Source organism: Anolis carolinensis, chromosome 3 (assembly GCF_035594765.1).
Source record: "Anolis carolinensis isolate JA03-04 chromosome 3, rAnoCar3.1.pri, whole genome shotgun sequence".
Lineage (NCBI taxonomy): Eukaryota > Metazoa > Chordata > Lepidosauria > Squamata > Dactyloidae > Anolis > Anolis carolinensis.
In genome coordinates this window covers 105210010-105223961 of record NC_085843.1, presented here as the reverse complement: position 1 = coordinate 105223961, position 13952 = coordinate 105210010, and the positions used below count along the sequence as shown (strand labels likewise).

The 13952-nt window shown below is 39.0% G+C and overlaps 1 protein-coding gene across 7 annotated transcripts in view; it reads right to left on the bottom strand.

Annotated features, from left to right (window-relative positions):
• The window catches only part of nlgn4x (neuroligin 4 X-linked), a 307442-nt gene that overhangs the window by 37112 nt on the left and 256378 nt on the right, over positions 1-13952 (bottom strand).

Genomic DNA, 13952 nt, shown 5'->3' with positions numbered 1-13952 from the left:
AACTCTGCCTAAAATGCAACAAAATAGTCCAATAATAGGACCCAAAATGAATACACTAGACCTATGTCAAAACATATCCATCTCTCAATGTACATTAAAGATAATAGAGGAATAATGGCATAGTGGTAAGGAAACTTGAATTTTTAAGTGTAAAATGACATGGCTGAAAAATTGTTGAAGAACATTTTGCAGAATTAGTGTGAACACTGAGAAAGCTCCATTCTTCATCCTCATCATTAACTGGGTTGTATATCGAATAAACTGCCCCTTATTTAACCCACCTTTATGTATCTGGTCCTGCTAGTCTGTGACTAGTTCTCAAATAGGACAAATATGTGAAAAATTGTTTTGATCAGCTTCTATCTGTTTTTATGACTTTCATGCTTTTTCCTCTGGTTCTTTTTGACATATTAGTGCTTTTTCAATAATGTATTATGAAATGTAATGCATTGCACTAAGGTTTTCATGTTTCCATGCGTATTAGGTTTATTTGTTTTAGAAATTAGAATTATAATAATCCTGCCTTCTGAGTTCCAAAACTTGACTGAACAAGTGCAGCTATTTTCAGAATATCCATAATTAAATACTCTCAATGTTTCTTTATCATTCAAAAATACTGCTTTTTATTAGAATAGTTAAAACTACTATTTTATTTTTATAGTAAATAAACTCAACTCTATTCAGTTGAGTTTAGGTTTCTAGAGAACAGAAGTAAAATCTCGTGCCCGTGCAATACACTACATTAAAATAGCTGAATTCTTCAATACAATACAATATCATTTCATTGAATAGTCTCATTTGTGTTGATTATATACTGTAGACAGTTTTAAGGAAATGTTGTTGTTCTTACTTTGCATTTAGCTAAAGCTTAAATAGCAAATCCATTTTGAGGTGTAATTCTTGCCGTTTTGTAAGAATTCAACACCATAACTTTGGTTGAAAACATACTCTCTCTTTTTTTTGGGGGGGGGAGGGATAATTCCACATTTTTTTCAAATCAGGGAACATAATGTGAAAGGTGAGGAAACAAACAAATTTGAAAGGAAGTCTGGTTTATTCAGAAAAAAATGTCCTTGATAATAACTTGATCCTTTTGTAGTTAATGATGTGTAAAGGAGTCATCATTTGTTAATCAGGGTCTGTAGATTCAATATATCTATCTATCTACATCACAAAGGAAAATGGAAGATTTACTTTTCTGAACTACAGCTTTCGTGATTTCACAGAGCTTCTATCTGAATATTATGAAAGTTTTATTTTCAGCAGGCTTGTTGGGTGATGTACCTGCAGATCATGGACTGTACTATCCATGAATTGCAGTATTTCCATTGGGATAGACACTTCGAAGGAGTCCTCCAGTGATAATTCTTAAATGACAAGGCAATATAAATACATCTTTTAATCTCTGACATGAACTGGATTAAAGCATGCATCTCTTTATATTTGTGTATGTTTCACATGTTTATCTTTATGTTCATGATCTTTGTCGAAATTATATACACATTCCTGTCAGAATATGTTGCTGGTGGTGTAGGAGGAGAAAGGCATAGCAATAGGAAGAGTAGTGAAAGAAGGAGGCTGGAGAGTTTAACACATGAAATTAGACTTGTACTTTTTATCTTATTTCTTAAGCACAGTTTGCCATTCACAGTGCCAAGCCCTACAGCTAAGGTAGTCTAGCTGTGTCAGCATATTTATAAAATGCCCTTCATCACTTTGCTTATTGGTGTTCAACAACACTTTATCATTGGTGTGATTTAATTGATGTGCTTTTAAAATGACTTTTAATTGACTATATTGATGTCACTTATTCCAAAATGACTGTACCAAGGAAATTCTTATTGAGTCAAACTGAACTTTCCCACCATTCCCTTCTGAAATGACTCTCAAGTATGAGTTGAACAAAATTATCCCTATGCCCCCTTACACGCGGGTTCACAAAACTGCTTCATCAGCACAGCATGGCCACAGGTATCAAATTATAATTTTACAGCGGTTTTTTAATTGTAAGTCACTAATTTTCAGGTAAATTGTGGGTCCCAATCAAAGGATAATATTAATGAAATGATTCCAACGTCAGCTTAACGTTGGAATCATTAAAAATTGGCAACAGTAAAAGTTTTCTGAATGCTATCCATTTCCACAAATCTATCAGCAACAATATGTAGTGTTTACAGTGGACTCTGCAGAAAACGCTTCACCTTTACTCCACAAAAAGGAAAATCAGCCTGTACAACAAGTCTTGCAAATGTTAATTTTTTCCAGTAATTGTTTGATTTTATACCTATTGCATATATTATATATACTGTATCTGGGGTCACATGAAAATTTCTCCAAAGGAATGGGGCTGTGAGTAGAAAAAGTTTTAAAAGCCCTGATTTAAAGAAGCATGAATTACTCCTTGGAACCATTCAACTAATCTCCTCAGGCAGCTCTCAAGAGACAGATTACTTGCTCCACCTAGAAATTTCATTTACATTCTTATACTGTATTAAATGAAATTAATTCATTTAAAGCAGAATTCTATAGTATCAAAGAGGATGCTTGGGAACAATGGTGTCAGTAGTTCATTCCATTGTATGATTCTATAGCAAGCCCACAACTCCCTGCTTTATCAGTGAGAAACTACTAAAGAGCAGTCAGGAGTTCTTCAAATTCCATAATGCTTTTATGGTAAGACCTTTCACCATTACCTCTATAGAGAATAATAACCAATGACAATCTTAACTGCACCAGGAATTACACGAAGTGTTTCACGTGTTACTTACAGTGGCCTAAATGTAATAATGAATAATTCCCACAATTCTAGACCCCCAGCCTCATGCTTCATGGAAAGCATCAGGTGAAAGGTGCATCCGGAAAATGTATTGGGCTACTCATAGGTGAGATAGGCATGGCTGTCATGGTATTCAGGTACTCCCTGAGCTGATCTCCTGAAAGCACCCTTCACATGAGTGTTGAAGTTTCCTAGTGCTGCTGTCCTAAAATTTCAACAATAAAACAGCAAAGTGGTCAGTACATCAACAGGATCTGCTTGGCACAACAGGTACAAAATCCAAAAGATAGGATCTCCTTGGATTAATCTTGTGGCATGGGAGATGACTGGTTTAAAATAACAATCCTCCATCTGATGCTGATCCTTACAATATACCCAGATGAATAAAGCTGGAATGGACCAATGCTACCAAATGCCACCCAATAACAGGGAAAAATAGCCTTATGGTTCCTTTCTTAGGGAATAAAGAGAATCGAGGTACCTAAAATGTCCAGAGATCTTAAGGATAAGAGGGTATACTCAATGGGTAGCAAAAGAACATATGAATTGAGTTATTTGTTTCTGAGAGGTCTTAATAATTCTTCACTAATTTAAAATTGTCATTAGCTCGCAATACTATTCTCATTCACTAGGTTGCAGACTTCCCTAACCTTCTGTAACACTATGTAACACAATTTTTGTTCCTGCATTATAAATGTCATTTCCTAATTGGTTCTATCATAAAAACATGGAAAAAGTGTCTTACGACCTTGTCATAAAGGCCAGGTGAGTAGTCCCACTTCACCTGGCTTTGCAGAAGAAAGAGAGGGGCAGCAGGGTGGATCCATCACCCAATGTGCAGCTTCCTCTCAGCAATGCTTTCCCCATCACACGTGGAAAACATCACCCTTCTGGGATCTGTACTGGTACTTACTTTGAAAGTAGTTGTTATACTCCAGAAACTTCATTTTTTTTGGCTAACACAAACTGTGTTGAATTAGTTGAAACTCCATCATATATTCATTGAAAAACCATAGCAAAATGTGCTGCAGAATGTCCTGTAAAAACAACATTTGTCCAATTCAACGGCCTCATCATACTCACCAAATTCAGCATCCTAGGATGCTTCCACCCCAATTGGGGGCAGGGCCTCAGCCAGACGTCACAGGGCCTCAGCCAGATGTGATGACCAGCATCGGGCTCCATCTCTGAAACATTTTGCTGTAGTTTTGCAATGAATACCTTATAGAGTCTCAACTAATTCAACATACTTTGTGGTGCCAAAATCTCCCCAAAGTTTTTGGAGTATACCAACTACTTTCAAAGTACCGTACAATTAAACAGAAAATAACACTTTCAAACCAGAAACAGAAAAAAATGCAAAATTTGTTACATAGTGTAATCAGCAGAGAAAAGGTTCCAGACATGTTTGTTTCTGCGGACGAAGGCTTTAGAAAGCTTCATACTATGCTTCCATCTGCAGGGCTGACAAACACTTAAAAGAAGAAAGAATGGGAAAGGTTCTGCTGTTTCATAAGAAGGCAAAGGTAAGCAGAGAAAAATATTAAAACACAGCCTAATTTAAAAGAATGGAAAGAGCAATGAGAAGGGGGGAGAAATAGTGGAAAGGTGGCAAGACAGAAAAGAACAAAAGGGTGGCAGGAATATTGGGAAAATAAGGCATTTCAAATATCAGTAAAGTTCATATTTCTGTTAGTCTTTATATAAAATACTACAGGCTGAGATCCTTTATCCAGAATTCAGAAATCCAGAATACTCAAAAATGCAAAATTGCCTATATGGGTGACTCAGATAGTGATGCCTCTGCTTTCTGATGGTTCAATGTACACAAACTTTGTTACGTGCACAAAATTATTAAAAATATTCTATATAAAATTAGTTGCAGGCTGCGTGTACAAAGTGTATATGAAGCAAAAATGAATCTCGCTTTTAGACTTTGGGATAAAGATATTTCATTTTGCATATAAATATGCAAATATTGGTATTAAAAAGCAATTCCAAAACAAGCATTTTGGTTAAGGAGTTCTCAAGCTGTAAAGATTAAACTATTTATTTTATGATAAATACTTATTCTTGCTGAAACCTTTGTTGTGTGATATGAAATTTACCTAGGAATATGCTTCACGCCAAGTCAGACCGCAAGCAAATTATCTTAGCATTGTCTCTTCTGTATGGCAGCAGTTCTCCAGTAATTTAAGTAGCACTCTTTCCCAGTCTTTTCTGAACACACCAGACTCTGAACCTGGGAACTTCTGCACACTAAGCAATTGCTCTACTACTGAGTTGTACTTCCTTCTAGACTATTCAGTAAAATAGTATTCCCTTTGTTGTGTATCAGCTTGACAGCTTTGCACACTCAGCTTGACATCATCTTTCAAACATCTGCTGTATTTAATGTCTTTTTCCAGATCAAAACTAAAAGACATCCTTCATAGTGCGTTTTCAGAAGGCTGCTGACTTCTTTTCTGATTACCATATATACTCATGTAGAAGTCAACCTCATGAATAAGTCAATGGCAGGTTATGGTACCAAACTTTGGTATGACCCTTGGATAGCTCAAGGGTCATTCCACAGAGAGGGAAAAGCCCAATGCTGCTTCAGAGACCAGCTGCCCCTGGCTACTGCCATTGCCATTTTGTCACCCAGGGATTCAGAAAAGCTAGAAGTGACAAGGGAGAGATGGTGCTTTTTTCAAGACAGACTTATGAGTATCCCTCACATTTTACCACTCTGCTCAGAAGTAATTCCTTTTTTAATATTAAGAATAAATTTACCCAGGTCTTTTGGGTCAATTTGTGACTAAAATTTCTAGACTTATACAGTAACTTTCCACCACAGTTAGTGTTAGAACTATTTGTAATGAAAAGCCTAATTATAATAGAGGTTTTGTTTAATTTTGTTGATGTTGATATATGACATGAGCATACTGTAGTTGGCTACTTCTGATTGGTTGATGTGTCACCATGGTAACGTTGCTGCTGCAGTAGAAATGTATCCATTTGATAGTGGCTAGTAAGAAAGGGGCAGAGCTAGCTGGAAGGAAAAAGAGGGAACATTTTTGAAAAGTATGTTCAGTTTCTAGCTGGGTGAGCTAGAAGGAAGATGTCTATGTTCAGTTTCTAGCTGGGTGAGCTAGAAGGAAGATATCTGTGTTTAAGTTTGTGGCTTCCATTGTTATATTGTAGTTAAAATAGACTATTTAGAGTCTAGTTCCTCAGTTAAGTGAAATTGAGAGGTAAATTGAGTCCTTTGAGGCTAAGTTTCAGTCAGGTTATTGTTGGTGAAAAGAGTGACATTAAGAAATAAGATATCCAGTCAGAAAGGCTGAGGAGAAACATATATATTTAAAGAGAAGAAAGTGTGTTGTTAAGTCAAACTAAGTTAAACTGTTCTGAAAAGTAAATAGTAACAACGTTATGTAACCAAATGGGTGAAAAATAATATATATAACATCCAAGTGGAACTGAAGTGAAGAACCTTGTAACAAGATATGCTCTGTTTGCCAAAGAATTTATAAATAAACATTTCTTTGTTTCTATATATATGTGGAAGTCTTGTGTCAAGTTACAGGAAAGTATTTATAAAATCTGGGAGTTGGACAGAGATTATATTGGAGTGGCCTCTGATGAGAAAGTGGAAGCTGCATATTGGCTCCAGGTCTGATTTACACATTGAAGAGACATATACAGACATTTTAGAAGAGAATCCTGTAACAAGCACACATAAGAGAAGTGAAACGGAGACAAAGATAGTGACTTCGAGCTGGAAAACTACTTTCCACAGAGTTTGTGAGGTTTATCCCATCACTCTTCCCTCATCACCTCATTGCCTCATACACGCACATGCATGCACGTATGTGTTTATCGCTGGCAGTGGTTGGGGTCTAAGAAATAGAGATTACCCCACCTTTCACATATTTATTGTGGACAGAACTGGGATATCAAAATTCCCTTCCTGTCAGAAAAGCCTTGTGTCTCCTTTGCTTGCGCCCTTTTTGTGCATGTCTCCTTACATAATTATTGGTGGTAGCGGTGGGATCTCAAAACACCACCCTGCCAGATAGCTCCTTTTACATAATTATTGGTGGCAGCAGGGGGATAATAAAATTTCCCCCTGCCTGACTGAGAAGATCTCACATCTTTTGTTGCACTATTCATAGACTGTAAGCAATTCCTAGACATGAAGAGTTCCATCATCATACAAGTAGGAATGAGAAGAGGTTTTTCCCCTCCATAGTAACTGTTCATTAAGAAGGGTCCAGAGGCTGGAAGATAAAAAGAAAACACCTGTAGGAGCCTCAGCCACATACCTACCAAAGAACTAAAAAAAAATTCAACAAGGAGCTGGAGGGAGCTGGAAGGGAGAGACAGAGGTTGCCTCTGTGAGCTGCTTGCAGTGTTTGCTTTTGTGAGCCATCTTTCAGCATTTGTTTGTGATCTGTTTGTAACTGCCTTGACCCCAGCTGCTGGCAAATGGTTCTTTGCAAATTCAGGCCCTGATGGGCAAAACTCAAGCAAGCAAGGGTCCAGAAGAACCACCTACTGCCTCCAGAGGCTGGAGGATAAAAAGAAGATGCTTGTGGGGTTTGGGTCACCATAGAAGGGGAGGCATCAAAGCTTTCTTGGGGGAGCTACTTCGAGGGTGACACAAGGGCGAGGGCCTATCTCTATGCTTGGAAAGCCTCAAGCCTATTATCCTGCTTTTAACATCTGCCTGCTTGATTTTTTATAAGGTTTTTATTTGCCTTCTTTTAGTTTGCCCCATATGGGAAGGATGCATTTTCCTAAGAAGTGAGGGAGCTTCCAGACTCATAGGGCAGCCATTGGAGTAATACAGAGCAGGAGGAGATGTGGAATGGAGAGGCAAACTCCAAACTGTCTCCTATATCTAATAGCCTGGATAACCAAGGTAATACCCCCCCCCCCCCCATTTGAAAATGATGCTGCTGAATGGCAGGTCAATAAATGGAAAAACAACTGCCATCCAGGACTTGATCCTGGATGAGCATGCTAATCTTGTTTGTATCACAGAAACTTGACTAGACGAGACTAATGGGGTGGGGTTGATCTCTCTTAGCTCTGCCCACCAGGATTCTCTGTGCAACAGCAGGTGAGGCCTGGGGAGCAAGGAGGCGCAGTTGCAGTGGTCTATCATGATTCCTTCCCCCTGATCAGTTCCCCATCCCACAGTCAACAGCATTTGACTGTATTTATCTAAAGGTGGGTGACTGGGACAGAATAGGGATTCTGTTGGTGTACCACCCACCCTACTTCTCAAAAGTCTCCCTTCCTGAGCTAGCCTGGGAGCGGGGGGGGGGGGGTGGCTTGGAGTTGGCATTGGGGTCTCAATGGCTAGTAATGCTGGGAGATTTCAACATCCATCCTGAGACTGCCCTGTTGGGAGTGGCTCAGGACTTCACCGCCTCCATGGCAATTATGGGTCTGTCCCAGGTGGTGTTTTGTCCTAGCCATGCTGCAGGACCCACTTAATACCTCGTTTTCTGTGCAGGGTGCGATGATGGTGATTGTGATGTGGAGGAACTTGTTATAGTCCTGTTTATTATTTATTTATTTATTACAATATTTATATCCCGCCCTTCTCACCCAGCAGGGGACTCAGGGCGGCTTACAATAAAACACATATATAAAAATTGTACAATACACTATAAAACAGTTAAAAATTATTAACTTACATCGGAATTGTTGTCATGGAATGATCTTTACCTGCTCAGGTATAGACTCGCTGGGACTCTAAAAATTTGCAAATGTTCTTCTTCTAAAACTTTGCAGAAGTGGGGACCAATTAGGATGGTTTACTTCAGGAGGCTTATGAATCCAGATGGATTCCCAATGGCTCTTGGGGATTTTCCTGTCATCTTGGCAGGTGATTCTGTTGAGGTTCTGACTGACCTCTGGAATGAGGAAATGGCCAGGGTGGTGAACACAATTGCTCCTGAACGTCCCCTCTCACAGATCAGAGCCAAACCAGCCATTTGGTTTTCCAAGGATTTGGCAGCAATAAAGCAAGTGAGACAGAGACTAGAGCAAGGTCGGTGAAGAACTGAAAGTGAATCTGACTGAGCATGGGCTAGAGCAGGGGTCCCCAAACTAAGGCCCGGGGGCCGGATGCGGCCCTCCAAGCTCATTTACCTGGCCCCTGCCCTCAGTTTTATAACATAATATTTTTATATCATTTTAAATAATATAATGTATTGTATATACATATACATATAATAATAATAATAATAATAATAATAATAATAATAATAATAATAATAACCTTTATTTATACCCCGCCACCATCTCCCCGTGGGGACTCGGAGCGGCTCACAATATTACAAAAGTAACAGCGCAAATACACCAACAATATACACAGTTTAAAACACAAGAAGATAATAAAACAGAAGTTAAAACAAAGGTTTATACAACAGTAATAAAATCAAACAACCACCAATGCCATTCAGTAAACTTCAAACGTGGGGTGGGGGGGGGACTATAGCAGCAATATAAGATAAAATCATTAGATTAAAATACTATAATATTATAATGTTATACAATATAATACTAATAATAATACCATATAATAATATTAATTATACGTTATATATTACATATAATATTACAGTATAGTGGTCTAGTTCAATATAGTAATATATAATGCAAATATTGTGCTATGCAAATAATATAATATATTGTATGTACATACAGCTGCTCTGAGTCCCCTTCGGGGTGAGAAGGGCAGGATATAAATGTAATAAATAAATGTAGTAAATGAATAAATAAATAATTTTAGACTTAGGCTTGCCCAAAGTCTGAAATGACTTGAAGACACACAACAATAACAACAATCCTAATTAACTTGACTATATCATTGGCCAGAAGCAGGCCCACACTTCCCATTGAAATCCTGATAGGTTTATGTTGGTTACAATTGTTTTCATTTTTAAATATTGTATTGTTCTTTCATTGTTGTTGTTGTTTTGCACTACAAATAAGGCATGTGCAGTGTGCACAGGGATTTGTTCGGGTTTTTTTTTTCAAATGATAATTCGGCCCCTCCACAGTCTGAAGGATTGTGGACCGGCCCTCTGCTTTAAAAGTTTGAGGACCCCTGGGCTAGAGCATATTTGAAAGTCTACTCCACAGCAATGGAGGCAGCAGAAAAATTGTTCCTTCCTGCCACCAGTGCATTTGCAAGAAACCGTCCAGCTGAGCTATTTTAAGTGGTCAGAGGAAGATTATATACTGGTTCTCTTGACCCCTCAGCAGTCCACTGTGAAGAATTTGTGTGGAATTTTGCAGATAAAGTCACTCAGATCTGTTCCGACTTGGATGCTGTTATTGATATGGCTGTAGCTGGCTCCTGCTTGTCCAGTGTTGGATACTTTTCAATATGTGCAGCCTGAGGATGTGGACAGGATCCTTGGAGAGGTGAGAGCTACCACATGTATTCTAGATCCTTGCCCCTCCTGGCTGATCAAACAGGCCAGAGGGAGATTGGCAGATTGGGTGAAGGGTCAATGCCTCTTTGGAACAAAGCAAAGTTCCAACTTGCCTAAATGAGGCAGCTGTGAGGCCTATATATATTTTTTTAAATAATCCTTAAACCCCTCTATAATGGATGGACAACTATCAGCCAGTGTCCAATCTTCCATTCTGAGCAAGATTCTGGAATGTGTGGTGACCTCCCAACTCCAGAGATGAAACAGATTATCTATATCCATTTCAATCTGTTTCAGGTCTGGTTATGGAACAGAGATAGCTTTGGTCGCTTTGGTGGATGACCTATGAACGGCTTTCGATACGACTGACCATAGTATCCTTCTGGGTCATCTCACTGGGAATGGACTCGCAGGAACTGTCTTACTGTGGCTCCGGTCCTTCCTGGAGGGCTGTTTCCAGAAGGTGGTGCTGAGGGATTCCTGTTCAAACCCCCATACAAAGTTTTGGAGTAAGGTGCCACCTATATGCGGATGACACCCAGCTCTACTATGACTACTACTCCACCTTGGAGTAAGGTGCCACCTATATGCGGATGACACCCAGCTCTACTATGACTACTACTCCACCTAATGTCAAGGAAGCTGTTCTGAACTTAAACCAGTACCTGTCAACAGTAATGGAGGACAAACAAATTTAAACTTAATCCAAACAAGACAGAGGTACTCCTGGTCAGTCAGAAGGCAGACAGGGGAATAAGGGTTCAGCCTGTTATGGATTGGGTTACACTCCTCCAAAGACACAGGCTTGCAGTTTGGGGTTTTTCCTGGACTTAACTCTGAGCCTGGAGGCCTAGGTATTGGTGGTGGCCAGGAGGGTCTTTGCACAATTAAAATTTGTGCACCAACTGCACCTGTTCCTTGAGAAGATAGATATGGTCATGGTAGTACATGTCTTAGTTACATCCCATCCGGATTACGTGGGGCAGCCTCTGAAGAGTACTTGGAAACTTCAGCTGGTCCCAAGAGCTGCAGTCAGGTAGCTCACTGGGGCTGGCTGCAGGGAGCAGACAAACTCCCTGTTGCAGCAACTCCACTGGCTGCCAGTCTGTTTCTGGACACAATTCAAAGTGCTGGTTATGACCTTTAAAGCCCTAGATGGTTCATGTCCATGCTATTTGTCTGTCCACATCCCCTTGTACAAACCTGCCCAGGCCCTGACATCTTCAGGAGAGCACCTTCTCTCGAACCCACCTCCATCTCAAGCTCAGTTGGTGAGAACAAGAAAGAGGGCCTCCTCAGTGGCTGCTCCTTGATTCTGGAACTCTCTGGCCAGAGAAGTCAGGGTGGCCTCCTCCATGCTGCTCCTCCATGCTAAAGCCTTTTTATGCAGGCAGGCTCTTAAAGATGAAAGTGTTTAAGATCAATTAAGGGGGTGCTGTGGTTTTAAACTTTGAAAGTGTTTTAATTGGGATTTTTAAAACACTGTTTATATTTAATCCTGTTTTAATGTTCGTATATTTGCAGATTTTAAAATTGTTATGTTGATGCTTTTATGTTGAGCCTCTTTGAGTCCCCTTTGGGGAAGATAAAGCAGGGTATTAATAATAATAATAATAATAATAATAATAATAATAATAATAATAATAATTTATATAGGAAGCAATGAACAATGGGCCAACACACCCAACAACAACACAAGTGCAGCCACGTTCCCAAACAAGTGGCAGACATGTTGTAAAATATGTTTTGGTGCTTAATTTGTAAAATCATAACATAATTTCACATTTAATAGGCTTTTTCTTAATCCCTCCTTATTAGCCAACATTTTCACTTATCCAACATTCTGCCAGCCCATTTATGTTGGATAAGTGAGACTCTACTGTACATTTAAAACCAAAAAATTAAAAAAACATCTAAACATTAAAAGCAATAATTAAAACCACACAATTCAAAACTGCTGAACCCTATTAGATTCCTTGCCTCATGTGTGATATTTGGGTTCTTTTGCTGTTTAGGTTTCCACAATTTGTGCAAAAGGACACAAACACACAAACAGAGGATTGCCCCATTTGCTATAAAAAACCCATCTGATTTTACCCATTTGGAAAAATCCAGGCAACATGTCAGCGGTTTTGCACAATTTGTTCAGTGGGCACACTGGTAGAAATATTTCACCTTCTACCAGGGGAGGAATAAAACTAGTTTCTTGTGTATGGGGTAAAGCAAGTAGGGATTTAAAAGCAAAAAAGAATTTTACAAGCTGGGGGGAAACCTGTAGAAACTGATCACAAAAAAGCATGTAATTATCCATCTAATTCTAAGATGAAGCAAAATGTATTGATTAAATATAACACCAATTCATTTTTTTGGAAATGAAAAAACAAGATAAAATATACTTAAAATTATATTTCTTATTTTAGGTCAGTGGTCCTAACTGCTGGTAAACTGGCTGGGATTTATGTGAGTTGTAGGCCAAAACACCTGGCGACCCCACAGGCTGAGAATCATTGCTTAGGTAAACTATATAATGCTTTCTGTTGTTACTTAATGAGATTAAACATCACTATTCTAAAAGTGGCTTCACATAAACATGATGTGACTATATAAAAGAACTGGAAATAGACCATTAGCAAAAAGTTGTTTTTGGTTCTCAGTGTACTGCTTGATTCTACAGTAGCATGATCTTCTGTCAGAACTCATATTCTAGCTTCATTTACATGCACAATGACAAAAAACAGCACTGGGGAGAAATTTAGAGGACTCTCCCACCCTCATTCTTTAGCTATCCTGATCAAACTTGGGACATTGGTAGAACACATTAATCACTGCTAGCTCATCAAATTTCAGAATGTTTCCCTTATCCTCTAATTTTATAATAAACCATTTTTAATAATTGCAGAAATCTATTCCTGGTTTGAAAGTCTTATTTCCTATTTCATTGGGTTGTCTTTACTTTGAAAGTCCTTATTCTACTTCAGAAACTTTGTTTTTGTGGCTGAAACTCAGCAAAATTGGTGAACAGTGTCCCAGCAAACCATAATGTGCTATCATAGCACCATGCCCCTTGCACAAAGACAAAGTTTTGGCAGTGTAATAAAGTTATGCCATGTTTCTATGACAGAACTAATTAGGAAATGTCATTTATCACCCAGGAACAGAAATCATAGTAAACCATCAAGTCACTCCTGACAGATGGCCATCAGGCTCTGAATAAGGAAATTTGTTCCTGGTTTGAAAGTGTCATTTCCTGTTTCATGTGACCTGCCCAAGATCACCCAGTGGGTTTCCATGGCTGAGTGGGGAATCAAGCCACAATCATAGTCCAACTCTCAAACCACTACGCTACACCATGCTGTCTCAAAACAGGCCCACTGCTAGCGAGGTGGGAAAATGCTCAGGAGTTGGTTTCTTCCTATGGGTCTTAGCCCACTTTTAAAAAGGAGGGAAAGCGGTCAGGAATGGGTTTCTTCCGATGTTACACTATGATTTAGGAAAAACCCTCAGTCTTTTGTTTTTTATTAATGTTCCCATGAGAAAATATATAAGGATGTGGGTGAACTACAATTCCCAAAAGTCTTGGGTCAACCCTCCCAAAACTCCCCCAGGATTCACAGCTGGCCATGTTGGGTCTGTGTGCTAAGCTTGGTCCAGATCCGTCACTTGCTGGGTTCAGAGTCCTCAAATATGGGTGAACTATAACTCTCTGATGCCAACGTCAATCACCCAGAAAGCCT